General features: G+C 51.1%; 1 long non-coding RNA gene across 6 annotated transcripts; it reads left to right on the forward strand.

The window, feature by feature from the left end:
• Positions 1–26,766, forward strand: LOC143481003 (uncharacterized). 6 transcript variants are annotated; one of them, XR_013121931.1, is made up of 7 exons: positions 1–236; positions 362–452; positions 12,593–12,849; positions 13,060–14,362; positions 14,542–14,674; positions 25,631–25,726; positions 25,818–26,766. It is a non-coding gene; the product is annotated as an uncharacterized LOC143481003 (long non-coding RNA). The 6 variants fall into 6 exon arrangements; XR_013121934.1 differs by lacking the exon at positions 25,631–25,726 and having other exon boundaries at positions 2–236; positions 13,060–13,980; positions 14,161–14,362; XR_013121929.1 differs by lacking the exon at positions 25,631–25,726 and having other exon boundaries at positions 2–236.
• Positions 26,767–27,342: the final 576 nt, after the last annotated feature.

Consider the following 27,342-nt stretch of genomic DNA (forward strand, 5'->3'; position numbering starts at 1 on the left):
CCCTGACTTTGCAGGCTGCCACTCTCCAGCTCCTCGGGGGAGCCCTTTCCAGCGAATCAAAGGGCGCGCAGAGAAGCACAGGGCCCACGGGAAGCCGCTCCCTCTGAGACGCGTGGACTCCAGCAGGCCCCTCTCACGCTTCCCACCGCCACTCTGAGCCAAAACAACAAACACTCTCCAGCCCCACGGGGAGAAGGAGAAGCAGGCAGGAGGAGATTATACCAGAAGTCTGCGGAGTTACGGACCCGCTGTGGCGGACCGCTGTTCTCTTTTTCCTCAGAGTGCTCTTATTCTGGCCATTCGGATGCGGCTTTAATAAATCAAAGTGTCGTTACACGCTGGTTTCGTGCTCTTCCCCCAGGTCGCGGATTCCTGAAGGTGGAGGACTTCAGAGGCGGCTTCGGCCGCGTGACTCCTCACCTGTCGGAGAGAACCGTGCTGGAGGCCTTTCGGTAAGCGTGGCCTTCGGCCTCTACACCAGACCCGCCGTCGCCGTGCCATTAGGGAAGTGACGCGCCCTCTGGCAGGTCCGTACTCCATGTGTCCTCCAGGGATCCCAGCACAGCATCAGGGAGTGTCCCTCTTGGGAGACTGACACCCTGGTCAAAATTAGCAAGAAAAACTGAAAAATATATATTTGTCATGTATATTGCATTGGAATCTAACCTTTCAGAGAGTGGATAAGGTCCTTTCGTTTTTCAAAAAATACCCAACTTCCTGTTTTCCATGGGTATAAATATCAGGAGGCCCAAAGGCCACACCCCCTTTGTCATTTATCAGTTTGGTAAGGAGCAGAACACACTACCGTTGAAGAAGATGCAAATCTGTGTAGAAAAAACACTGAAAACAAACAATTCTTGTAATAATTATGAAATTTTTTAAATGTTGCAGCGGAAGGGGATGTGGCTGTGATTTGTTCATGCACTATAAGGACTATAGGACATGCACTATAAGGACTACAGGACATGCACTATAAGGACTACAGGACATGCACTATAAGGACTACAGGACATGCACTATAAGGACTACAGGACATGCACTATAAGGACTATAGGACATGCACTATAAGGACTACAGGACATGCACTATAAGGACTACAGGACATGCACTATAAGGACTACAGGACATGCACTATAAGGACTATAGGACATGCACTATAAGGACTACAGGACATGCACTATAACGACTATAGGACATGTACTATAAGGACTGTAGGACATGCACTATAAGGACTGTAGGACATGCACTATAACGACTATAGGACATGTACTATAAGGACTATAGGACATGCACTATAAGGACTACAGGGCATGCACTATAAGGACTACAGGGCATGCACTATAAGGACTACAGGACATGCACTATAAGGACTACAGGACATGCACTATAAGGACAGTGAAGACGTGAACCTTTACCCAGAAATCAGTTGCAGGTGGTTGCAACCGATCTTCAAAACAGTTACATGTCAGCTCTATGCCAAAATACCCCATGGTCAGATAAGACAAAAATGGAAAGACCAGAAAGCAAACAGCAGAGATTTTTAGCGTAACATGGAGCCAAGATCAGGGGCCCCAAGACCAGCTGGGAAGTATGATAATAGATCTTGCGTGGGGTGATTTATTCTATGGTTTTTTAAAGGACCCATTAGGGCATAAGTCAACAAATGGGGACATTTTAGACCTACATATGTCCTTTTATGGCAAGGGACAGTGATATAAAGCGTTCCCACACAGCAATAGTTCAGTGACCAGAGTGACACGTTCGCCACGGCTCTCCTGCTGACCTTAAACCCCCTGAAGTCCTGCGGGGAGAGTTTTCTGTTTAGTTTTTTTTTTTTTACAGGGAATTTGTGAAGGGCTTTGTTTGTTTGTTTTTTCTTGTTTGTTTTTTTTTCTTTCTTTTTTCCACACCAGAAATCATTGTTAGGCAACAAGGACATCTTTTATAGCACGGAGATGAGAGGAGTCAACCTGCATGTTAGGGCCGGTACGCCGTTCTCGCCCCGCCCACCTCAAAGACCGCTGCCGCGCGCCCCGCCCACCGCACACGCCCGGAACCCTCCCTCCGTCCTCCCTATCCCTCCCCGTTACCGCGGGTCTGCGCTCGCCAACAGGTGGAGCCTTCTCCTGTCTCTGGACCATGTGTTCGCACCCATTCCAAACATTTATCACCACGCCGAGATCCATTACCGAGTCCCAGGCAGCGTGACGCCCGCCCGCCCCCCCGCCCTCGGCGTCCTCCGTGCGTCTGCCTCGTGCCCCACCAAGAGCTTTGGGCTGTCTCCTTGTGTCTGCAGTTTTTCTAACACATTATTACCACCTCTTTTCCTGGTTTTGGAGGGAGTGCTGGCTGAGGCGTCGTGAGGAGCTCGCTGTGTCTTCCCTCTGTGTGAGGAGAAGCCCTTGGAACCTCTCTGAGGTGTGACGCGAGGCTCCTCATACAGCCACCGTGTGTGTGTTTGAGTGTGTGTGTGTGTGTATGTGTGTGTGGGTGTGTGTGTGTGGAGATTTAGTGCTGTGCAGTGTGTGACTCATCCTCTGCAGGGTAGAGTGGCGTGGTGCAGTTACTGCTAAGAGCAGCATGTCGGCATTCTGAGCTCACCATGTAAATTCCTGCCTCTCCTCACAAACAGTCCACGTATGGGACGGGCTTTCTCTACCCAAGACGGGTTTTTTTTGTCGTTGTCGTTTGACGACACTGGAATTAGCATTTTTCCATAATGACATTGTTGGGATTGTTATTCAGAGGCGGAGGAAGTCGTTCAATTTGACACCACAGCGAGGAAATTCCAGGCCACCTGCTTCCCACTCCAGTTCTTCAGACCGTTAGCGGGCGAGACCTGAGGAGTCTGGACAGGTAGCTGCACCTGGCCGGTCTGGGCTGCCCGGCCCGGGGGTGGGTATCTGCGTGTGAGCACAGGGGTCGTCAGGATCGAAGAAGAGCCTTCAAAGTCGTAACCTTCACACCCCTGTGCCGTCTTGTTTAGTTGGCACGGTCCACACCCACCCACCCACCACCTCTCCCCTCTCCTCAATCATCCTGCTGTCACCGAGGCTGTGGGCAGGCCGGCAGCTGGGTGGGACGCAGAGATGAAATTCTCTGGGAAAAAAAGAGGGAGTGAATGAAAAGAGGGAAGAGTGAGAGATATGAGGGCGAGTCTGACTGCTGTGTTCAGAGTTTATCTCGAAGCCCAGGGCTGTGTTTAGGACAGATTATCACACCAAAGTGATAAATGAGAACGCTTGCCCCCAGTCATAGGAGCACACAAAGCTTTGTGTGTGTGTGTGTGTGTGTGTGTGTGTGTGTGTGTGAGGTACCAGATTTACTCTTAATGTGAATCTCAAGACAAGTTGAAACCTCCATTGAAATGAGCGTGTGTGTGTGTGTGTGTGTGTGTGTGTGTGTGTGTGTGTGTGTGTGTGTGTTTGCTCTTCTTTGTGAAGAAAGGAGCAACACCCTTGTCCTGTCCTCTTCCTGGTAATTACGGTGGAACAATGCGGTGAGCTGCAGACACGGCCCCATTAGCAGGGCGGCCGCCGCCTCTTTATGCGCCGCGGATTTATGGACGCGTGCCGCCTCCCCGAACCGACGTTAACGCCGCCCGCCCGCTTGTTGCCATGGCGACGGGGCACGCGGAGCTGCTGCCATCACACCTTGAGCAGCGCCTGCAGCCCCCCCCCCCCCCTCCCCCCCTCCCCCCCCCCTCCTCCTCTTCTTCTTTTCTTTCCGTACGTCTTCCTCTCTTCTCCGCCCTCCTCCCCTATTGTTGTCAGCGTTTCCAGAGCAACTATCTGTCATCGCCTTTCCATAAATACCTGCTGCTCGCATTCTTGCAGTGCATGAGTAACTATGAGAAGGCTCTCTCCCCCTCTCTCTCTCTCTCTCTCTCCCTCCCCTCCCTCTTTCTCTCTCTCTCTCCTCCCTTTCTCTCGCCTACCTCGGCTCTTGTAGTGTGGTGTGTGAACACTCTCATCTAACCATGCAGGCAGACACCAGGTCAGACTCTTCATTTTAGGACACTATATTATTGTTTTTTTTAAAACCTCAGATGGTGGGAACAGTGATGAAATGGAGTGGAAGTTTGAACGAGGGCGGTAGATGTTATTTTCTTTCAAGGTCAAATCTGGTTTTGGTTGCTGGTATTTTATTAAAGATATTGAACTTAAAGTACTTGTATTTGTCTCTGTCACTTTGCCTCTGTTATGTTGGAAATTGAGTAAACCGGAGAGAATAGCTTGAGAAAGCACAATATGAAAGCACTTGCCCTTATCAAAGAGAAATGTAATTACGCATCTCTCGACATCGCAGCTCTTGACTGTAAAAGATTAGTGGGAGTTTACCCAAAGACTCCCTGACAACGTCAGCTTGCTTCGCTTCTTCTGTCTTGTGTGTCTCTTTAATCGGGCCCAACTGAAGGCTGATGAATAAGTGAATTAATTAGCATTCTTAAATTAAACTTCTGTAGCAGTTTCCTTCCTATTAACCAGCGACGACTCTTTTTTTTTTTTTTTTTCTTTTTCAATTTCTCCAAAATATTCATGCAAATTGTTCCACGATGTGATTGCCTGAAGCCAGGGACGAGGTTACGGCCGGTATCTCTCAAATGGAGCTTTGCATATCTGTTTTTCAAAGGAGGAACTGCCCACTCTGTTACAGTTCCAGGTCTCTCGGACAGTGTCTTGACTTTGGAGTCATGACCATTTGTGTGTGTTGGGTGTAGAGGGTGTGTGGAGGCGGTGGTGAGTGTGTGTACCGACCCCTACAGATCAGGTGCGTAATTAGCCTCGTGGGCTCTCAGTGTGAGCGCCTTTACGGCATATTGAGAGTTTGCCCTTTTCTTTTGCCACCGTATCGAGGTAATTACATTTCCTTTATGTAGCATTGTGAAAGGGGGTATCACTGGCCTGCAGTTTTACTGCCTGCCCGTGGAAGTGCGGAGTGCATAAATCCCTTAAAGTAGCTCTTTCTCTCCTTCTCCCGCTGATGGGCTTAATGAAAGTGTGGTGAGGCGGGCCCCGCAGTAATGCACGCGGGGATCACAGGCAGCTAATACTCCACCCAAATGGGGCGTTCGGGTGGCGTGTGGGCCCACACCCAGCAGTGGCGGTCCTGCAGACGCACGAATCCCGCCCCGGGCCCACTAGACCCGCTCGTGTGGCCGGACGGTGACGGTTTATTTCTGTGTCTCTCCCAGGCCGTTTTATTTCTCCATCTCTCTCTCAGACTCTGATTTTCGTTCCCTCGTCTGCAAGACGGCGCCGGAGCGTTATTGGAGAACCTTCGGACTGCTTCGCTGTTGCTTTCCACGGAAGGATCGTTCGTTTCTGGTTAGCTGGCTGTCTGGCGCGTGTGCCCCTGCCGACTTGTTTCTGATTCAGAGGGAGAGTTGGTGGAGAGCTGGGTTTGCCAGAGGCTAATGCAGTAATCTCATTGGTCCCCCCTGGAGTGGGTGAATGGGTGAGCAGAGTGCTGCCCCCTGCCTGTGGCAGCTCCCCCAGCTGATGCACTATGGAAATCTGGTTGGCTGGCGTGCCGTGCTGCTTACTGAGAGGGCAGGAGCCCACACACACACGAGCGCAGAGTAACACACACACACACACACGTCGGCAAGATGGCGCCGGAGCGTTATTGGAGAACACACACACACACACACACACACACGTGAGCGCAGAATAACAAACACACACACGCGCGCGCATGAACACAGTCACACACACATGTACTCACATGCATGTACACATATACACACATGCACAAATAATCGCACACGCATGCATGTACAAACACATGCACACACACACATGCATTTATACACACATGCATACACACTTGCATGCACACATACACATGTATGCACACATGTACAGACACACACATGTAGTTACACACACACACGCATACATAGTGTAATGAAGGAAAGAGCGTACTGTACAGTTATAGATGGCACATCTCCTGCATTGTCCTCTATGTGTCCGTTCCTTTGGTGTGCACGATGTGAGTTCATGTTTTTGAAGCCACCCCTACGCTTGACTGGACCTCCCCTAAATCAGCAGGCCGCGTTCCCTCCTGCTCTTCCGTTTTGTTCTGTCCAAATCATTACCTAGTAATCTTAGATCGCCTCCATGCGAGCGCTATCTATCGGCCTTTGTTACAAACGCAGCTCACTTAGTCCAGACTTCACTGCATATGTGAACCTAGCAGGAATTCAAATGAGGAGCTTCCCCTTTTTTTACTTTAGATTTTTTCTTGCATGTCACTATCAGAGATCTCCTGTGGTAGTGAAAGACCAGGTTCCTCGAAGCGAAAATATAAGTGCCTTTTAAACAGGGCCACGGAGAGGGCGGCCGTGCGCCGTCTGGGGGAGATAGCGGCCGGCTGCAGGGCTGCAGAGGTGAACCCCCCCACCACCAGAGAGGGGCTGATAGGTGTGTCTGAAGCCCAGCTGGGGAAACCCTGGCAGAGACGGAGCAGGCGTGGGCACACTGGCCTCCCTGGCTCCCTGGAGCGGGCAGATAAGCACGTATGGCGATAATAACTGGAAAATGTAGTTTACCTGCCGCTTGTATCATTATTTCTCTCACTTTGGAGCAAGTCTGTGTGTCGGAACACGAGCATGACGCTCTTGTGTTCCGTGCGTTTGCTAGATTACAGTTATATTTATTCCTCCGCGTAATGCCGTTGGTTTAATTTCCACCTGCGGGGAACGTAAGGAACCAGATTTCATGCATTCGATGTGTACCAGGAAGATAGTAATCATACTGGTGATTGTAGGAGCTTCTCATGTGCTGAATAAATCAGAGTATTAACGGACAGTGCTGGCATTTTGGTTCGTAATCTTCCGGTGTGTATCATGGTGGCGCGCATAAAAGCGTTCGCTCGCTTTTGACATGGACGTGGATTTCTATGAGGAGTGGATCATCTTTTTAATGCAGGGACCGTGTGCATCGACTTGCCAAACATGAGAAGTATTTGTACCTCTCCAAACATCTCCAGTCTGCTCTACATTTGAATGGATGTTCATTGCCGTTGGTGTGAGACAAACTTCTTCTTCACGGGAGTTCAAAGCAAAACCCATTCATTCCACAAGTGTGTAGATATGCTTAGTGAATGTCAAACAAGTGAAAAATTGGGTTATTTGCAAAAATGTCAGAGTTGGCCTTTAATTTAAGTCCCGCGTGATAAGCACACGTGTTGGTTGCTCTAGTTGGAATCTGAGAAATACAAGAAGAATTACATAGAAAAAGAGTTTATAATATATTCTCTTGCAAGGGCTAAAACAATCTCTCTTCTGTCCATAATATATACACCAATACAGCTAAAATCGGATCACCTTAATCTTCCGAGATTTATCTTCATCTGAATGAGGTCATTTTTTTTTTCACTCAACAGAATGGCTTAGTTCATTGGGCTGAGTGCTGGATTGCACCAGAATTTCTTTATTTATTTCCTCAAATCTGTCACGCTACTCTAGGGCCACGTTTTCTCCTCCTAACCACAGTTCTATGAAGAGCGGCCCCATGCCGGTGGGCCCTTCTCTGTGTGTGTCGGGGGCCGTGCGCGGTGAGGGCCCAGGGAGAAGATCTCCTGGGACAGGACAAAGTCGGGAGGCAGAGTCAGGAGATGAGTGAACTCCCTCAGGGTGGTGGTGACGTACATAACGCAGAGTGTGTGAGACCGGTCCGAGCCAACGTAACCCAGGACGTCAAAACCAGCTCTGAGGTCAGCCGGCCGACGCGGTGTCATTGTCTGGCCTATCAGCAGAGCAATGCAGACCTAACATGGATTCTTATGCATCCCCTGGGAACCTTTGACCCCCACCTACATTGCTGAGGGACAGTAACAATGGCCAGACAGCTGATTGGCCAGTAGGATAAGTAAAACACCAAATGAAACCTGGATAAGAAGATGGTGCTGATTAATTTTTGCGCCGTTTTTGCAAGAGCTTCTTTGATGAGCTTGTGATGTGCAGTGAATCCCCTGTCTGTGAGTTTCATTCTGGCAAACATGCTTCCTGAGATAACAGTTTGATTTGGATTTGGGGATTAGTGTGTGGTTTGACGGGGATTAGCCTGATCAACCTGACCCCAAACTCTTGGGGTTGTTTTTTTTTTTTTTTTTTGCAAAACGTGGCATCTCCGCAGAGGGGTGAAGTGCGTGGAAAGAAAATGGCCGCAGCAGAGATCGCACGGCCCACACGGGCTCCAGTCCACTTGTGGAGCTGACTTCGAGAGCCTGTTCCCTCCCAGGTGATTAAGGAGCTACTGCATGACCTGCCATTGGAGGCTGTACTCAGACTGAAGGAGTCCAGGTGAAAGGGACAGGACAGAGGCAGGTGTGTCGGCCCACTCGCTCTGACATGATAACACACTCGTCTGTGTTTGGGTTTGTTTGGGTCAACAAACCCCAAACAGATATAAAAAAAAAAACCGGCACCATTTGGTGGGGTTTAGAGGGCTGCGTGTCCCTCTGTCTGGCTTCCCCTCGTCCACTTAAGTGAAGAGCGTCCTTCGCTGGGTTCAGTCTCCTTATTTAGTTTTGTCTCACACAAAGGTATGATTAGGGTGCTCGGGTTTCACGTAGTCCATTACGGCCATTTGAATGAGGAGGTCTTCTGAGTGTGTGTTGGAGAGCAACAGAGAGTAGATAAGGGCTGTCTCATCCACTTAAAATCAGCCTTCAAGGAGCCTCAGAAAAATGAACCTTCTATAACCCCTGCCATACATTAGAGAAAAGTCAGCAGTACCCAGAGTCTTGAAGTCTAGACGATGCCACTGGGCTATATTTACACACACAGAAATAGGACAAGAAGTTCTATTGGTGTAGTAATGTCTGAAATATCATTTTAAAATGAATTCATATAGTTTTTTTTTTATAAATGTTAATTTGCTGTAGGTAACAAAACGGCACCTAAGACTTAGCTAAAGGTTCAAGCTTAGCTAAAGACGTTCGTCAAAACCATCCGTTTCCATGAGTGGAGAGGTGTGAAGATCTGTCACACGGGGGCAGGTGGCTGCCTTTCATCCCCCCCCCTCACTTTGCTCCTCGTTCCTGTTCGCCGGCACCTCCTGATGGAGCTCGCATTACCTGCCAACCTTTCCAGTGGAGCCTCTCTCAAAGCCTCCCTCTTGGTCTGGAGGGTGGGAATGGCTTTGATCTCCACGGGGCAGTGTGCAGATCGTCTGATTCATCCTCCCCGTCTCAACTCCGAGCCCGGGGCCAGATGTGCCTGAAGGTCACGACACAGCAGCGATTGTTGTCCCATGAGGTCGCGGTGGGGCGTGCCCGGTGATCACCCCGGCCCCTCCCCACCCCCACCTTCCAGTCCGGCACGGGGTGGGAGGGTCCGTCGGACTGACTCGGCTGCCGGAGGTCGCTGGTGTCTGCCAGCGACGGGCAAGGGCGAAAGGAAGAAGAGTGCTCTTCTGAGCTCATCCTTACCCAGAGCTCTCCCATGATTGGCTGTTGAAGGAAGGGGGGGTGTTAGGAGGCGGAGCCTCCAGGGAGCTATGGCACTGGCTCTTTCTCATCAGCCTTTTCCGTGTTTACTTTTTTATTATTAAACATCCTCCGCATTGGAGGGCTGCCTCAGAGCCCACAAGCCATTTACGTTTTAGCACTGGGGATTGGAGCGTGGCTCGCAGATCAGGGAAGCGTTGGCTGACTCGGACGGCGATGGAACGAGGGGAAACAAACCCGCTGAAGGGTCACCGGGTGGGCCCAGGCCTCTCGCCCGTTTGCGCTGTTTGTCACTGTGTCAGCACGCCGTGTAACCTCTGTGTAAACATGGCCTTTGAGAACAGCCTTGTGTGCATATCACGTCCAGGATCGCATCGCTGTGTTTTAGCTCAAAATGATTAACCTGCCTGGATACCTCGAACACTTTGTACAATCTCCACAAGGAACGTTTTCAGAGCTCAAGCTACGCTGAACTCGTGGAGCAGGACCCTCCGGCGTGTGTAGTCAAGACCGCCGGGACCGTCCAATCGAGCCGAGCAGGGGAGTTGGATCTGTGAGAACGAGACAGCTCACACACATGCTACCATCATACTACGGGCTGTACCCAGAACGGGGGGGTGGAAAATTCCTTTGCTCAGCCTCTACAACAGTAGCGGCAGCTTTAGGTGTATGAATTAAACATTACTCACGGAAAGGAAAAAGTTACTTTCGCTTCAGCGTGGAACCTTATTTCTTCTTCAGTTGCAGGGTGGAAATTGAGTGGTGCAACACGAGAGCGGAGCGGCTTTCTATACATCTTTTAAAAGCCTGCTGTCAGATTGCGATTATTCTCAGCTTCTCGAGCTGTCAAACAGGCAGTCCCCTCTCCATCCACAAGCATAACATGAGAGAGAGAGAGGGAAAGAAAGAGGAGGAGGGAGGTGGAGAGAGGGAATAGAGGGAAGGAAAGAGAGAGAGAAAGCTTTGGGAAAGATAGAGATGACAGCCCAAAGGTGCTTTTTTTTTGCAAACTGATTAAAGAGGATAACTGGAAGGATTGTCCTATGAATAAAGCTATCAGAAACATGCAGGTATAATTATCTTGTACAGGCTGGAAGGGAAGAAGAGAGTCAGCTTATTGGGCACCAATTAACACACTGCAGTGCGGACCACTGAGCAAATGTTAGACAGAAAAGGCATGCGCTTAGCGTGGTGTCACCCGGGGTTATAAGGACCCATCTCTAAGATGTCTTGTTCAGAGCCAATAGCAAAAAAAAGTAACACGTTTAGAATGTGTGTGTGTGTGTGTGTGTGTGTGTGTGTGTGTGTGTGTGTGTGTGTGCGCGTGTTTGTCCCTGTGTGTGTAATGTTTATGTCCGTTTTAATGTGTGGTCATTCAAGGTGATTTGGAGGTGGAAACTCCTCTGTACTTCACTTCAAAGGAAGTGTAACGGAAAATTGCTCTCAGTGGGCTCTTCTGCACGCGCTCAGTGGGCATTCTCAGCCGTTGTCTTGGAAACAGAATTCCAGCCATTTGTAGATATGACATTCTATCACTCTTCATATTTGGGGAGGATTTTATTCAGCACGTCAGCGGAGGAGATTTCGGAAGTGAGTGAGCACTTCCTCCGGGGTGTGAGCTGCCTCCGAGCCCCGTGAGGTCCGCACCTTTGTGGGCGCACCTTCGCTTGGGGGGGGGTCACTGCGCTCCGAGCCCCCCTCTCACGCCAATTACAGAGTACACAAAGCCGGCTGAAGCCCTCACGCCTCCTCCACGCGTCTCCTCTGCCTCCTGGACAGGGAGAAATAAACACATTAAATGGTGTGATTAATCCATCGCGTAGAGCCATGGAAACAGTAAGCTGCTGGGGTGTGATAATAAAGACAAGGGTCCCCGTAGAAAATGCGCACGTGTGTTTTGTGTGTGCGCTCGTATGTGCGCGTCTGTATCTCGGTGTGTAAGCCGAAGAGGAAGAACCTGTGGTGAAGGGTACAATTACAGCACTGATCAACCACACACCAACTTGCTTTTATCATCGAGTGGCACGAGTGGTTTGGTGTTCTCCAAACATTCCCATGACACCTCCTTCCCTGACCACTAGGGGGTAGCTATGTGACTCTCCAGTATTTTTTAAATAATAAATAGTATTCAGTTTGGTGTTATTGCCTCGAGAGCACGCACTTTGCATAAAGCGCATTGAGTTTTCCTCTAAATGACCTCAAAAGCACGAGATTCACCGGACCTGTTCTGACCACTTCAGTGTAACAATTTAACCTTCCCTCTTTAAAAACGCTACTGTGTCGACGTGTTCTATAAACAGTGGACAATGTCATCCGCAGTACAATATAACCTTCTTCTACCGAATGTCGTATATCCCGTACTACTTCTACCGAATGTCGTATATCCCGTACTACTTCTACCGAATGTCGTATATCCCATACTACTTCTACCGAATGTCGTATATCCCATACTTCTTCTACCGAATGTCGTATATCCCGTACTACTTCTACCGAATGTCGTATATCCCGTACTTCTTCTACCGAATGTCGTATATCCCGTACTTCTTCTACCGAATGTCGTATATCCCGTACTACTTCTACCGAATGTCGTATATCCCGTACTTCTTCTACCGAATGTCGTATATCCCGTACTTCTTCTACCGAATGTCGTATATCCCGTACTTCTTCTACCGAATGTCGTATATCCCGTACTTCTTCTACCGAATGTCGTATATCCTGTACTTCTTCTACCGAATGTGCTTCAACCCTACGAATTCCAGCCCATTTTTTTCCCAGTCGTGAAAGTCTGATTTTGTCGTGCTTCCACTTTGTGATGCCTTTCACACACCTGCCGTGATTTCGCACGGTGCCTCAGAGATGAGCTGTTAGATTTCCACATTCACACTATATTTTACTTTCACGTCGACTCCAGGTTGGTTCCATTGGCTTCACAGTTTGATTCTGGAGCTATAATACATTTAAGAGTGTGGCAGCTTACAAATGTAACTCGTGATGGTGTGAAGTTACCATTCCACGCGGAGACGATGACTCCTTTTTACAAGAGGCTACGGAGTTGTGGTTTGTCCACTGTGCCGGCCAAGTGCCGTTAAAACTGGATCCATCCCCCATGAACTGTTCTGCATTCTCCTTGTTCCAGGCAAATAATGTCAGAGCCGAATGTGTCTGTCTGGTGTGTGGTGAAGCTGTGTTCTGAGGGACCAAGGAGCTGATTTGGACACCTGGGCATCTCTGTGGGACCAAAGGAGAACCTCGAGGTTGAGAAAACACAAGAGAGATGGAGGCTACCTCCGCCCTCAAAGAACAACAGACACCGTGCCAGCTGTCTGCATACGCCATCCAGATTCTGAGAGCTCATCTTCAGCACCACCTGCTTCGTTCATCCACCCAGTGGACGTATGTCTCTGCTCATCCACCTAGTGGATGTATGCCCATCCATAAAAAAAAAAGATCTCAAATAGGATGATAAAAAAAAGAACTGCCATCGATGAAAGGGTGTAGAATAGATTATGGTGTAGGTTAGATTATGGTGTAGATTAGATTTGTGTGTAGATTAGTTTATATTTATATTTATTAAGTTAATAATTTTGGCCCGGCCCTCTACAGGTTCTTTGCATGTTGATCGTGGTTCAACACAAGCCTTCCTATCAAGCAAGTCGACTTCAGCAAGGAGATCTAAGGCAGATTGTGCGGCACGGCAGCCATGAGGAAGGGCAAAGGTTATCGTCGAGCAGATGCAGGCCTGGTTCCCCTCATTTCTGTGGTTTCTGCAAGAGAGGCACTTCACTATTGGAGGAGAGTGAGCTGATGTATTTGTCAGGAGGCCGGGTGCTTCCTGCTGGGAGAGGGTAAACAAACTCTAAAACAAAACCAAATAAACAGGAATTTGTTTCTCTACAATCAGGACCGCTCCAGTTCAGGTAAACCAGAAGAAAACAAACCTCCTTGTGCTTGTCTGCTGTTGACATGTCTGTTGCCTCTCCACTAGATGAACGCACCGGAAGAGTGAGAACCATAAAGGGATCATTTGCTCTCTTTTCTGCCTTCGATCATATCTGAACTGCAGGACTGTCTCCTCCCCGCTCACTGTCTCTCTCCTGTCTCTCTCCTGTCTCTTTCCTGTCTCTCTCGCTCTCCCTGAGCTGGCAGAGGGGCTTCCCTTCATACATCTCTTTGAAAGAGACTGTGGAGCAGAAGCTCCTCTCTGTGGTGGGCTGCCTGTCTGAGGCCTGCCGGCGCTGCCTGTCTGGGGGGTGGGACTGGGGGGTAGGCCCACGCCTCTTCCCAAAGACCCACGCAGCTGTCGGGGAGCATTAGGGGTGTCCGGCCTCACGCGCCGGATCCTTTCCCGCCGGCAAACACGCCACGAGGGCTCGTCTGCGCTCCCCAGACCGCCAGCCTTGGGCCCAGACGACAATTAGACTCCGCCTCTCGAATCCACAGAGAGGGCCATTAACCACGTCGGGGTGGCGGGCGAGGGTGGGTTGCTTCGCTCCGGACGAGAAAACAGCCACTCACCACTTTGCTGTAAGCTTAAGACCTCCGTGTTTCATCTCTCTCTCTTTCTCTCTCTCCCTCTCTCTCTCTCTCTCTCTCTCCCTCTCTCTCTCCCTTACGCGCGCTGTTCACGACTCAGCTCTCCCCTGCCGGGTTATTTTACACAGGAGCAGATGGGCTCTCAGTGTAAAGTGCTTCTTTTTCATCCAGTCATCAGGAGCGCACGGGGCTGAACGCTACAGAGGAGCATACTGTCTCGCTTCTGTCTGCTGCGGAACGCAAGGGACTCTCGCCCATTTGATCTGTGTAAAAGCCATTACGCGCTCTTCTGTGACTTTTGATTTTCATCACCAAATGCAAGCAAACACACGCTCCCGCCTTTTGGAAAGACACGTGGAAATATTTATTTTAGGTGAAGACACCGTAGACATCTTTTTTTTTTTCTAGCTCCAAATTGTTTTCTGTACACCCCCCCCCCCCCCTCCAGTAATGAGCTCTATAATAGGAAACGCCAGAGTGCTTGAGAAATCAGACTCCTCTGTGTTCCGAGAGGATTAAATGATTACTATCTCTCAATGTTCCTGATCTTAGTTCAGAACGCCACCAACTACCTCCACTGAAGTGATTAGGCCCGCGGCTTAATGGAGCTGGCGGACTGGCGCTCTCGAGGGGGAGCTTTCGGCCCCCGTCTGCGGCCTGGGTGGATTCTGGATCAGGACGTGAGGTACGGGCTTTGACCCCTGACGACAAGCAATTACACGTTTTCGTGTCTGCACCGACGCTCCTGTAAACTGCATCTATGCTACTACACACTTCCTCTTTAATCTCGTTTTCAGGGCAAACTGCGATCTCTGCCCGGTAACACAAAGCCAAGAATAATCAGAACAAAAGGGAAGTGTCTGTCTTTAAAGCACTAACTCAGCACTTGCTCTGCGCACTTGTGGGTGATTTCTGTGTGAGAATGTGCCAGGGTTAAGTTACACTTTTTGTCTTGCCAGTAGTCAAACAAGTTAGCAAGATAAGCTTTCTCATGCTGTGCCGTTTGAACACAGGTACCCCATAGACAGCTGCCCTCTCTCTGTCTTTCCACTCAGACTTCAGTGGCAAACGTTGTTATACTGTGTTAGTTCATAGCATCTTAGCTGAAGGAGAATGGTTCAGACAAGCCACTGCTGAATCTCCATTAGGGGATCGTTTTTCTGAAGCTGAAGTAGGTCTTACATCGGAAGTTTATGGCTTTAATTAATTGCGGATTTAAAAGCACTTGGTATGCTTGGTGGTGTCTCTGCAGCTCACAAAACCAGCTTCTCCATGTAGCCAATAGAACCGTCTGACACCACCGTCCGAGCTGTCTGAAGAAATGGGCCCTGGTCACTTCCAGGCAGTGGATTTGCACTCACTGAGCTCTCTAGCTGCATTACGTCAGACTTTTCAGGGCTGATTGAGTAAGAAATATTATCACGTCATTCTGCAGTACGTGGCGTGAACGGAGCGGGTAAGGGCGGAGTGGAAAACGGCGGGGAACGGAGTGGACGAAGTTCCAAATTTCACAAGGCGTCCACGGCCTGCTACTGAGAGGAACCGATGGATTCCTGCTCTCTGCTGTCTGACACGGGCAGTGGGTATTTGGGGGTGTTTTCATTGGTGAATGGATGTAATTAGCATATGCTAATGAACGAGTCGCAGTGCAGGATTCCTCGGCTTTTGCTCCGCGGTGTGGTGGAGTTGCTAGCGCGCCGTGGTAGCTGGTTCTCCCCCCGGTCCCTTGTAGCTGATATATAAAACCTGTAATCAAATGAGACAAGGGCTCAATCAGCCATGTTTCTCTCTAGCAGGGCCTGTTTACGCCCTCCGTGCCATATCTGGATTTCCATTTGTGCTGAAAAATGTAAATACGATTGAGGAGAAGGCAGCGGTTAACGCGGGGCCGAGAGGTTGTCTGGAATGTTTAGCTTATCCATCACGAGCTTTTGTTGCTCTAATTCTCAATTGTGACCTGACTTGCTGGGATTTATATATATATATATATTTTTGTATTTGGCACCCGTGCCGTTATGTCCCCCTGTTAGGTGCAATACTGCTTCGTGCTCTCATTTCAACCCCCACATTTGTTCTACCGAGACTGTAAAAACGCATTTAGACAGGTCAAATATGACCACTCTTTAAAACTCGGCTGCTTCGCTTCCATTTTAAGATGCCCCGGTCGCCCCGTAAAAGAGCAGAGCTGTAGTTTCCGAAGTGACATGTGAGAGCACATCTCAGTGGCGTGCCAGCCCCGCTCGGGATGGCCGCACGGTGCCTTTCCCATTCTTCAGGGCTCTTTTAGCAACCCATGCTACCTACTCATTCTCCTACCTGTCAGGGCATTGAGGATGTTCTCCGTGACACACAGGCACCGAACACCTTGGTGTAGTAGTCCCGCAAGAGTTGTCACTGTGTTCTTTTTGATATCCCCGCTGTGGAGCGGTGATGCACACTGCTGTGCGCGTTAGGTTTTTCGACTCCACACCTCTGTCAGCCCGAGTCACCGTGTTTTCAGAACCTCATTCAAACCAAATATTTGTCACCATCCTTCTCCTTGTTTGAAATGCGGCATCAGGCTAAGACAACCTTGAATGGCTGAGTGTGTGTGTGTGTGTGTGTGTGTGTGTGTGTGTGTGTGAGTGCATGAGCCTGTGTTCTTTCTGTTTGGCTTTAGAAGTGAATGCCATGCCTTTCTACAGAACGTTTCTGGAGGACACCAGTCAGAGGGCGTGATGCCTCGCTGCTAACACGGAGGGACCCGACACTGAGCTCTGGGGACCCCCCGCTCAACCTCAGTCCCTTTCAGTGGCTCCCCTCTCCTTTGATTTCAAGGGCACTCCAGCACCGCTTTGATTTCCAACAGATGCTCATTCTGGAGATATAGATTTTTCCGCTGCCTGTTTAAAGATCGCATCGGCCCTGACTTCTAATGACGCCGGACCCGAGCCCAACAGAGTGCCGCTGTCCTCCTTTGGAGAGCTTTTAGAATAAGATGTAATGTATCCACTTGCCATTAAATCAGATTAGCTAGATCCAACACTTGGCTTGTTGGGAAAGAATGTATTATCTCAACAGGAGGCTCTCAACTAGCTCCTCCATCAAGGGGAACCTCAGAGTCATTTCCTGTAGTGTTATTTTTCACACTTCTTGCAAACGAACATGAGAGACAGTATCTCTACGGCGGTTTGGCCACCGCACAGTCGAATCTGGGTTTTTTTGCCCGAAGGAGGCAGCGCTGCAAAGATGACGTACGGTTTTCTGCGGCTGTAAACAGGGGTAAAAGGAGAAGATACACAACGTGCTGCTTTAATATAGGTTGAGTGTGTCCTGCGAGTGACCTCATTTGACCTAATTACCATCAATCACCCTAAAGAATGAGCTCTCCGTGAACCGGACTCATAACCAGCTTTTAACTTTAAAAAGTAATATGGGAAAAGAGTGGAGTTTTTCTTGATTTAAAACCTGACCTCCCTCCTGAATAAGTGATACTGTATTTATTTCCCTCTGGGTTCCCACATATCAGTGCTCATTCTGACCTCATTTAAGATCCTCGATGTTCGAGTCTGTTTTTCTTCTTTTTTTCCCTCCACAAACTAATGTCACATGGAAAGACCTGTTTCCATGTTCCCATTTCTCACTGTTTGCATTTTATTTTAAGCTAACAGAAAAAAAAATCTTCCTGGTAATAGTTATGACATTACAGACAGACAGTTTATAGAGTTGTTCCGTTTCCCAATTAAATTAAAGAGTGCCAGCACACTTTGTTTGTTCCCTTGCCTGGTTTTGTGTCCCCTCGTGGTGTTAAGCCCATGGGCGGCGGGGCGCTCTTATCTCCGCATCACTGCTCCGTCGGCCCTGACAGCCCCCGCGTTCGCGTCACGGATCTCAAAGCTCTCCATTCTTCCTGACATTTACTGGAGCGCCCCTGGTCGGGATCTCCTCCCCAGCACGTGTTGACTTTTGGAGAGGGGGAACGTGGAAAATAAAGGCGTGGGAGGGAAAAGCCGGCAGAGACGTGCGCGCGGGCCCGGAGCGATTTAAGATCGCACCCCGCCTCGGAGGGCGGATCGCCCTCGGAGATGATGTTTGACACGATGTTCCCGTTGTAGCGTTCCCGCGGGGACTTCCCACGGCTGCTGCCGGACAGTCTGCCTTTTTTTTTTTGGAAACCCGTCAGGAGACCTTCAGAGGATGTCGCCAAATTCGGCTCCCTCCGAATTTGCTGGTGTTCTGTACCACGGCTGGGGTGGGTGGGGAGGGGGCGGGGGTAGGGGGGGGGGGGGGTATGCACCGGGTCAGGAGCGGTGCAGAGGGGCGTGTCACCGCGGGGGGGGGGGGCGTCGGAGAGGGCGGCTACGCTGCCGTCTTTAAGCGGGGCGTCTAGACGGCGAAGAGCGACTGAATTAAAAAAACACAAACTCCCAGCAGCGCGCCCCGTTTACGCTGGTTCTGACAGAGCGGCGCGTGACGCGTCTCAGCGGGCCCTCTTAAAAGATGAAGGCAGCTCGCGACAAAAGAAATCAGGCCTCAGTGAAGAAGCTAAGAGGTGTATTTTAGGATACAAAGAGAGAACTCCCCCTCCGCCACAGAACACTCCTCTGTGCGGCCAGGAGGGGAGCAGCGGAAGCGAGCGCGTCCGTGGGAGTCGAAGCGTGTGTGTGTGTGTGTGTGTGTGTGTGTGTGTGTGTGTGTGTGTGTGTGTGTGTGTGTGTGTGTGTGTGTGCGCGCGCCTGTGACCACATATGCTCGGGTGGATGTAAGGTGGAGTGTTTGAGAGGTTATGGTGCCCGTGTGCCGGGTGTGCGGTGATTTTCTCTCCCCTCCGCCCTTTCTATTTGATTTCATATTTCGGCTCCCCTCAGGTGAGCGAGATGGAGTGTTAATGAAAGCGGCGCGGGACCCTGGTGATGTCCCATCAGTCCGCTGGCCCGGCTGTGGCGGGCCTTCCTCACTCCCGCTAATCAGAGCGCGGGGTAGTGGGCGCGGAGGCTACCATCCCTGCCTCCGCCACCATTTCATCCCCAGCAGGACTTCCACATATGGAACCTCATTTCAACCCTGCATGTCTCATCTGAGCGGGACACTGAGGTCTGAAACCCGAGCTCACGCTCTCCTCTGGGTTTTAAGCTTTTAGTACTACTCATCATTATTTACATTCGATTGTGGCACTCTTCCGTTCTTGAGAACCGGGCCTTGGACAGATACGTACGCTGATGTGGAGACAGGCGTCGTGCTTTCTGTCACGTGGCACGCGCCCCGCGTCTGCCAGACGTCCTGCCGACGCCCGGCTCGGTGCAGCAGCGATCCAACAAGCGCCGGAGGACTGCGTGTCTCTCTGTCCTGCGCCCACTGTGTCCCGATGATGGTGACAGTTCAGACCGCCATGCACGCTGCCTTTGGGCTGGACGTGCACGTTCTGTTTGGGGCCAATCGTGCACATTTTGTTTGGGTGAGAAAGTGCACGCTATGTTTGCGGGTGAATACACATGCTCCGTTTGGCATGCGTGTGCACGGTATGTTCAGGGGCGAATGTGCTTTTTTTTAAGGGGCGAACGTGCATGCTCTGAGGTTCGGGGGGGGCGGGGGGGGGGCAATCTTCTCCTGTCGGGGCCGCGTTGGAGAAGAACCTCTAACGGGATTCGCTCCAGAGGTTTGTGAAGTGTTGCGGCAGCTTAAACACCCGCATGTCCGAAGACCGCAGGGAAGTGACGACAGACACAGCAGGACGGCCGGGCGCATCACGGTACAGCTCTGTGTCCTCCTCTCTCTCCCATTACACCGGCTGATTAAACACTGGACGAAGTTCATGATGAATCGGGCTTTTGGTGAAGAGCTCCCAGTTCCCTGTCTCTCATCCAGGCTTCTTCTCCTTCAGTCTTTCTCTCCTTCTCTTAGCAACAGCAGTCTTTTAAAGTGGGATAAATTGCGAAGTCGAATAAACAGTGAATTGGTCTCTCCCGGAGCAAATGATGATTGAATATCAGCGTCCCCGCTGTAGGGAGCGGGTGAAGACCAGGAGTTATAATGGGGACGGCCAAGGAAACACAGCCACGCCAAATAGAACCAGCAGCTTGGGATGCAACCAAGACCCAGGACGACTTCTCCGGATAAGAGCTGGATTTAAATAAATTGACTTCTTTTTCCCCCTCCCGTGACTTAAAAGGATTTTTGTCGAGAGTTTTGGGGCTGCAGTGAGCGGTAAACATTTATTAGAAATCCCAAGCAAGCACCAGGAGTTGCCTTCCCAATTACATAATCCATTTACAATTCGTAAAGCCCTGTTGGACGAATCGCCTCAACCTCCAACCGGCGGTCGAGCTCCTCCCGGACGTCTTCCGGACGTCTCCCGTATGTCTCCCGGATGTCTCCCGAACGTCTCCCGGACGTCTCCTGAACGTCTCCCGGACGTCTCCCGTATGTCTCCCGTATGTCTCCCGGATGTCTCCCGTATGTCTCCCGTATGTCTCCCGTATGTCTCCCGTATGTCTCCCGGATGTCTCCCGAACGTCTCCCGGACGTCTCCTGAACGTCTCCCGAACGTCTCCCGAACGTCTCCTGAACGTCTCCCGGACGTCTCCCGTATGTCTCCCGTATGTCTCCCGTATGTCTCCCGAACGTCTCCTGAACGTCTCCTGAACGTCTCCCGGACGTCTCTTCTAATTCCCCTTAACCGAGAATGCTCTTCCACGGTGACTCAGACGGGTATGGATGTGAAGAGTCACCGCAGTCCCCCATTAGCTAAGCGGGAGAGTCACGAGATACACGCCGTGCCGTCATCAATCTTTCCCCCCAGTAAGCACATTGTAATTTATAACTGTGAGCTGTGCCTCTGTGGCTCGGTGCGGGGAACGTGTCAGGATTTCAGCACTGCGTGTAAGGATCCTCGCCTCTCTGCCTCCGAGATTCCCCGGGCTGTGCGCTGTAACGTCAGGTGGAGAGACAGAGACGATTGTTTTGTAGCCACACGCCCATGCCTCCGTGTCTGTCTCCAAATGCATACGTGTGCCTGTATGTGTATGTGTGTGTGTGTGTGTGTGTGTGTGTGTGTGTGTGTGTGTGTGTGTGTGTGTGTGTGTGAGACACTGCAAGCTTGGCAGCACTGGGTGTTTGGCTGTTTGGCATGTGCTCTCTCCAGGGAGGTGTGTTGAGTGTCTGCATGTATGCATGTGTGTATGGATGTGTGTGTGTGTGTGCAGGAGGAAAGGCTTCTCTTTCTGTCTGCTCCTGCAGGATGTTTAAGAATAGGCTCTCCCTCCTGCTCTGCCCTCCGTGGTGACTGCCTGCTGCCTCTGACGTGTGATGCCGAGAAGGCGGAAAGTAGGGCACAAAAAAGGGCTATTGACTCAGGAGAAATGAAAGCCCTCCACGTTACGCTGCACGTTACGCTGCACGTTACGCGCATTACATATTACCGGCGGCTAGTAAAAACATCCGTTTCTCTTTCGAAGCCAGGCCTAACCCTCGAGTCCTAATCACATCGCCTGCCGTGTTGTTTAAAGAAAACCTGACCGTGCTGGCGTCTGGGTCTAAGCAGCTGTGGAATTATGGGCGCGTGCGCCTGGATCAGACATACGGCTGCTAGACGCCCGCTGCCGGGCCAGACCCGAGTCTGGTTGGTAGTCTCGGCGGGTAGCGACAGAGGCAGGAGCAGCCACCCATGACAGCGGCATCAATATCGCGTCTGAGGGCTACGGGCGGGAAAGGAATTTCTGCCGTGCGTTTCGCAGCTCCCACAGACGCTTGCAGCGGGGGTTGCCATGACAGCGCGGCACACTGCTTTTAATGGAAGTGATTTAGTTAATCTGAAAAGGGAGGGTCGTCGGAGTAACATCCCTCCCGCGGAGAAGCGTCCCTCCATCGGTCAGAAGAGAAAACGGGGATCGCGCCCCCCCGGGCGCCTGCCCGCTCGGCGGAACGGGGGGGGGGGGGGGGGATGAGCAGGGGCGCTGCGAGGGGGCCCAATTACGGCCCGGCGAGAGCAGAGGGCCCAGGGGCCCGACTGGGCTCCCAGCGTCCTCCGGTAGATGAGAGCCAGACGTTTTCACGTGCGAGACGGAACCCACGCGCCTTTCTGATTACTCATCTGGACCCTGTGCCTGGTGCGAACCTGCACGCCCCTCCCCCCGCCCCTCGCCACAATTATGACGGACAAAGAATATTTATTCCGAGACCTTTCTTTTTTTTTTTTTTTTCTTCGAGGGCAAATGTTGGATCTCTGCTTTTAAGCAGCTGACGTTGTGGCTTACTTTGATTTACGGGCCCGTGGCGTGGTTTGGACGTATGCTTTTCTGCACTCCGAATCCCACCACTCAGCACTAAGTGTTTGTGCGGCAGGGTCGTGCGAACACAGCTAGCCGAGCGTCTTCTCTCCCGCTTTTCTGCAGTGTCAGTACGGGAGCTGAGCGCGCTCCCCCTGACAGTGACAGAGTAGCGACCGCATTCTCCTCTTTTCCCACTGCTCCCCTTCCCAAAAGGGGAAAAAAACAGAAAAAAAGAAGAACGGCCAGTCAGCCATCGGTTGAATCTACCTGTGCATTGGTGTAATCTCTGGTGAGCCCTGATGATGTCATTGCTGGGTTGTCTCCTGGGAGCCGGGGCGTCTGCTGTGCCCCCCGAGGGCACTTCTGGCTCAGGGAAGTGGGGAGCAGTGGTCCGGCCAGGCAGCGTTTATCTCCGTTAAGGTTGTCCAACACATTTTTGCTGAGGACACGGTGCCCAGAATTTGTTGTTGCTGTTGTCGTTTGCGCGGTTCCCAGTTTCACGGTGATTCCCGGGACGAATCACATCCTGGCACTACGCCGCTCCTTTTGCTCAGGTTCCATTTTGGGCGCTTTGTGGTGCGAGCTATCTGAAGAGGTGCCAGTCACAGGAGGGGAGCCATTCTCCAAAGGCGAGCCTCCTGGGCGAGCCTCCTGGGCGAGGGGCGGGGCGAGGGGCGGGGCGAGGGGCGGGGCTGTGACGGATACAGCTGCTAAGCGGCATCGTAATGCGAGCAACACGTCGTGGACGTGTTATGTTAAGCTGATAATGACGATATTCCAGTTATGACAAAGCAATAATTAGAAGATCTGCACGCTTGGCTGAGCGTTAGCTGCTGCACGACTTCAAGGGACTCTGGGTAATGTGTCTCATGTCCATGGGTTGGAAACTGCACATGAAAAACAACTTCATTCTCAAAGAGGCACCTGAAGCCCCATCCTCTAGGAACAAACCCCCCCCTCAACCACCCACCTCTTCTCTGGGAATACAACATCCCCCTCTTCAGGGAACACACACACACACACACACACAAACCCCTCTGGGAATGCAACCCAACCTGGGTGGGTACTGATAACAAAGATAAGGAGGATGTCTACCTGAGAACATGAAAACTCCTTCTTGTCCTCAGACCAGTGCCCCACATGTCTTGACCTTGTAGAATCATATGTACCGTAACTGCAAACATGTATAACTGTTTCTTTCTATTTTTCAGTGTTGTTTTCACCTTAAAGATGACTATAAAAAGATGAAAATGAAAAAATAAATATTTGAGAAAAACAATAAAAGTCGGCAGCCGCGTAAAGTGGTGGTCATGGCGGCCTAATGAGACCTCGTCCTCTTCACACGCTCTATGACGCTCACCCTAAACGAGCTCTTCGCCATTACGCCTGTGGCATCAGTTCTGCCCGTTGTGTGCTGGCTCTGTAGAGGGGCGGGGCTCTGTAGAGGGGTGGGGCTCTGGGGAGGGGCGGGGCTCTGGGGAGTTGGGGAGAGAGACCGCTACGGCCTTCCTGTACACGCAGGGCCCCTTTCGAGTGGAATTAAGAGCCGTGGCACACTTGCGTCTGAATGGCAGTCACCGGCATGGAACAGGAAAGCGTGATTTTCCAGTTGCTGGATACTTAATGTTGTTTTAATTCTCCTCCCTGTTGCTACCAAATTTCCTTCACATCTGCTGTGTTTGCACTCCATCAGTCTGCTGCTTGGAGTAATAGAGAAATCACCCATTGAGAGAATGAGGCAGGAAAACACACAGCCCCCCTGCCACCAACCAACACCCCCCCCCCCCCCCCCCCCACCTCCGCTGCGCCCCTCCCAAAGTATCTCCACCCGTGTTTATCCTCCTCTCCTCATACATGGATTCACATGATGGCCTTTTATCCACAGTGATTCTGGCTTTACTCCAAAGTCCACTTAATGTGTTTTGCATGTGCGTGCAGGGGCCCCGTTCCACACCGCCGCACGGACGTGCTCGAATTCACATGCTGCCCTTTTTGGGCAAGATGGGCGGTGGGTCGGGGAAGATGGGCGGTGGGTCGGGGAAGATGGGCGGTGGGTTGGGGAGTTGAGGTTGCAAATCCAATGAGACGTAAATAGGAGATTCTACCCCGGCAGCGGAATGGCCATTTCAGTTTCATCTCCAGGTGGGAAGTGGGTGCCATGGGAACGCAAAGGCCTGGCAACGCCTGTCGCCTCGGTGCTGGTGCAGACCCGCTTTGCTTTCTCATCATCTTCATCTGCTCAGTCTCGCTCGCTCCGCCACCGAGATGGAGGGAGCGTTCACGCCAGCACTGCGTGTGGACGCTTCCTCCCCGCGGAGATGACGAACCTGCGATAGAGCTGCGTTGAAGTAAATGGCTGAAGTCACTTATAGGTTTGAATTGGGACGAACCTTTGCGAGGCGCACATGATGATATGATCTTTGATATCTGCACGTCAGCTGCGCTAACCGTCCCCGGCCCCCTAATCTCAATCTCAGTAATAATACACTCGGTGCAATACAGATAGCACATGCAGATTAGATGTATTATCTGTGTTTAATATTAAATTTGTGGTAAATATACTGTTCTGCTGGGACTTTATGTATTTACTGCATGCTGTAGTCAAATGACAATGACAGTGACCTTATTGAGGCTGAAGTGTGTTGTTCTCAGGTCTAGTCACTGGGTGTTGACTGTATCCCCGCCAGCATACTGTTTGCACTTCGTTTGTCCTGTTGCTCACATCCGGGGCTTCTGGGTGGGTTGGGTTGGGTTGGGGGGGGGGGGGGGGGCAGTTGATGGCTCTGCCCCACTGCCAGAGCTCCTTTGGCGGGGCTGGCAGCTCCCGCCGCGTGCCCTCACCCTCCGGCTTGATAAAAGGCTCAGTCAGCTGAAAATAAGAGGCTCTCCTCCCTCCCACGCCCACCTCCCAGCTGAGGAGGGAGCTCGGGCAAGACGCTGGCCGAGGTCAATCAGGGAGCCCACTCACTCGTGGGTTTAGGGAAGAGGCAGGCAGCTCAGGAGCTGGAGAAGTGCTGGCAGTTCGCTGTCACCGCTTCCATATGGTCATTACTGCGCACTGCCACGGGCGGAGGAAACGATGGGTGGGGGTGGGGGGTGGTCACACTTCAGATGACGACGTTGAAAGCGATCCGAGGACACAGTAAACGTGTAGTTGCCGTGCGGGGTGCTCTTGTTTTCGAGATGCCGCAGTATAACGCGGTAAGGACAACGTGACATATCGAATTTGAGGGCCACGCTGGAAAGCTGTTTATTGGTTTTCCTGTTGTTTTTTCCTCCTGCTTTGAGGTAATATCAGTAACTGACAGTCGCTCAATATAATCATCAGTGCTGGGCCTCTGTGTGAAAGCTCTCTGCGGCCCGGTGGAGTTCTCAGCCTCTTCCGTTTGTTTCAGACCGCTCTGTCTTGGTACATAAGACACATCAGCCGGCCAGATCATGCTCTCGCCTACAGTACTGAATAAAATGCGGGTCTTGCCTCTGGGCCCTAAGTAAGCCTCAGCTTTTGAAATACTGGCTCCTTTGTTAGAGAGATTACTCTGTTTCCACTCAAGTAACCGGGCGACTTTTCTCTCCCGACAGATGTGTGGATCACGACTCCGACGGCCATGTCAGCTTCAAGGACCTTGAGAAAGTTATCAGTTACGGGTTGGCCAATAGCGGAGGGATGGCTTGAGGCAAGAGACCAGCAGGCGTCTAGAGAGACCAGCGGGCGTCTGGAGAGACCAGCGGGCGTCTGGAGAGACCAGCGGGCTTCGCTGTGGTTTTGTTTCAGTACCGACTCCTTATTTTCATTTCAGCACATTTGGATTCCTCTTTGTCCCTTTGAGTCTTCAGACTGAAAGGCCCCCTCTGGATGGATACAATCAGCAGTCACTAGGAAAGTGCACCCTGGCCTTTTCTAGTGAAACAAAGCCTAAATTCAGTGCCTGGGAGTTCGGTATGATGATGAGCTTCGATGTCATATCGATCCGGCCAGAGGAGGCTGCCCCGCGTAACAGGGAGATCCACGTCTCTATTGTCCAGTTGTCTTACAAGGTGCATCAAAGATAAATCCATTCACGCTCACTCGCCTCAATCAGGAGGTGCTCACTTACGGGGGTGCAGTGGAATGAGCCGTCCAGGCCCAGTGGATAACGCAAGCTCCTCCCCTTCCTGCTGCCAGCTCACCAGGCACTTAGGGAGGATTCCTGCCCCCCCACCCCCCTGCCATTATGTTAGTCCAGACCCATCACGTGGGGCTGGGTCGTTCTTAATCCTCCCCGCTAAATCCACTTGGACCTGGGAAAAGTGCAGGATGCTTTCAGAAGCGAATGCGAACGATCATAATCTGATTGTGTTTTTAATCATTTGGGCCCAGGACGGCCTCCCCTCCACAGTCATGCATTAAAAAACCCTGGCTCTCTCTTCCAGGCCATTCTTTAGTGAGCCCTCATGTTACAAGTGACTGTGGAACTGTAAATACTTGTTTGTGTTTTGAGAGATTTACTGCACTCCCCCCTGAATAAAGATTAATTTGTTTTTGTAATGAGTCCTGAGTCCTCATCTGTCCAGTACAACGCACACACTCACTCTACCCACAAATCCATCGAGGCGGGGGTTACTCAAGACGCCCCCAGGAAGGAAATGGACTCAAAAAGGAAACGCAATCAAACACAGTTTTAATCAAACGCGCATTTAACTGCACATGGGTCGTTCTCACTGACAGCCTGCTCTTCAGAAATAATCAGAACTCAGTTAGTATAGCCTTGGCTTTCCTCTTTGAAACTAGATTAAGCGTATCCACTCAGAAGGCGTGTAGGGTAGCAGGATGGGCGGAGCCACGTACGGCCAATGGCCACGCAATGTGGCTCCAATTTAAGATGTGCCGACGGCCTTCAACTGGAACTCTGCGGAATAAACTGTGGCGTGCCCGTTGTTCGTGCCAGCCGTGTGAAGAAGGGATAGCGCTCTATTGTTCTCTTGGCATCTTCTTCTCTGCCATGGATGTTCCCTGTGTATCAGCTCCGGGCTGACGGAGGAGAAAATAACCGCAGGACTGACAGCTATTGGCCAGATCCAGTATATCCAGGGGTGGTTTAGTCATCACAGGGGAAGAGACAACATA

This window comes from Brachyhypopomus gauderio, chromosome 17 (assembly GCF_052324685.1).
Source record: "Brachyhypopomus gauderio isolate BG-103 chromosome 17, BGAUD_0.2, whole genome shotgun sequence".
Taxonomy (NCBI): domain Eukaryota; kingdom Metazoa; phylum Chordata; class Actinopteri; order Gymnotiformes; family Hypopomidae; genus Brachyhypopomus; species Brachyhypopomus gauderio.